The following is a 1,612-nucleotide window of genomic DNA, read 5'->3' as shown; positions in this document are numbered from 1 at the left end:
TGTGTGTGTCCATAAGTATTAATAATTATAAAGAAAATTCTGTATAATATATAAGTTGCTATTACAATCAAATGCATTACATTGTTTTAATTGGAATTGTATTAATTTCTTATCTAAAATTTCAGTTGAAAATATTTCATTTATTAGGATAATTAATGTTAATTATAAAAAGTTATATCAAAACTGCACAATAAAACTTTAAAGCGACATAATATTACCTGTCAGCAATTACCTGTCAAAACACCCGTCAGGTATTGGACTTTGAGACCTGATTTTCATTAAATAAGAATCAAATCAAAATCGTTCAGAAAAATAAAAAGTAAAACGTAAATAATAAATTATTTTTTAATAATATCACGAAAGTGTGATATTTGATTGATCTATTAGGGAAATGCAAAAAAAAAGATTGCCAACAGTACACGGTGTTCCCAAGCAGTCTCCTATCTAAGTACTAATCGTGCTCAACGTTGCTTGACTACGGTGATCAGACGAGAACCGGTACTTTACAACGTGATATGACCGTTGACGAATGAACATATTTTCTATTGTATCATAACAAATAAAAATAACGTATCTTTTTAAATTTTTATCAAAGGCACCAATTGTGTGTGTCCATAAGTATTAATAATTATAAAGAAAATTCTGTATAATATATAAGTTGCTATTACAATCAGATGCATTACATTGTTTTAATTGGAATTGTATTAATTTCTTATTTAAAATTTCAGTTGAAAATATTTCATTAATTAGGATAATTAATGTTAATTATAAAAAGCTATATCAAAACTGCACTATAAAACTTTAAAGCGACATAATATCACCTGTCAGCAATTACCTTTCAAAACACCTATCAGATATTGGACTTTGAGACCTGATTTTCATTAAATAAGAATCAAATCAAAATCGTTCAGAAAAATACAGAATAAAATGTAAATAATAAATTATTTTTTAATAATATCACGAAAGTATGATATTTGATTGATCTATTAGGGAAATGCAAAAAAAAAAATTGCCAACAGTACACGGTGTTCCCAAGCAGTCTCCTATCTAAGTACTAATCGTGCTCAACGTTGCTTGACTACGGTGATCAGACGAGAACCGGTACTTTACAACGTGATATGACCGTTGACGAATGAACATATTTTCTATTGTATCATAACAAATAAAAACAAGTAGAGTTGTGCAAATTAGAAACTTGCACATTGCTTCCTCATCATTTTATCTTACAAAGTTTAAGCTGCTTTAAGCATGCGGAGTTTTCAATTTTTACTTCCTCATAAAGGAAGCTTTGTGAGATATCTCAAATTTCCTAAAAGTTACAGCGTGTACAGACTATTCTCAAAAACTTAAAAATTTTATAAAAAATGAACCTTTTGACCGATACTCACCAAATTCAGTACCAACCATCCTTTAATAATACTCTATTCATGTAAAAAAATTTAATCCGATATCTCAAATTTTCTGAAAGTTACAGCGTGTACAGACATTTCTCAAAAAATTCAAAATTTTATAAAAAATGAACCTTTTCATCGATTCTCACCAAATTCAATACCAACCATCTTTGAATGATACTCTATCCATATAAAAAAATTAACCCGGTATCTCAAAAATT

The 1,612-nt window shown here is 28.0% G+C and overlaps 1 protein-coding gene and 2 pseudogenes across 1 annotated transcript in view; all 3 read right to left on the bottom strand.

Moving 5' to 3' along the window:
• LOC115245939 (sarcoplasmic reticulum histidine-rich calcium-binding protein-like) overlaps positions 1-1,612 on the bottom strand; it is a 15,593-nt gene that overhangs the window by 4,314 nt on the left and 9,667 nt on the right. The window lies entirely within an intron of this gene.
• Positions 408-527, bottom strand: LOC115245952 (annotated as a pseudogene).
• On the bottom strand, positions 1,011-1,130 carry LOC115245951 (annotated as a pseudogene).

The sequence above is a fragment of the Formica exsecta genome, unplaced genomic scaffold (assembly GCF_003651465.1).
Source record: "Formica exsecta isolate Colony F162 unplaced genomic scaffold, ASM365146v1 scaffold137, whole genome shotgun sequence".
NCBI lineage: Eukaryota > Metazoa > Arthropoda > Insecta > Hymenoptera > Formicidae > Formica > Formica exsecta.
The sequence above is the reverse complement of the archived record's forward strand: the minus strand, read 5'-3'. Positions and strand labels throughout refer to the sequence as shown.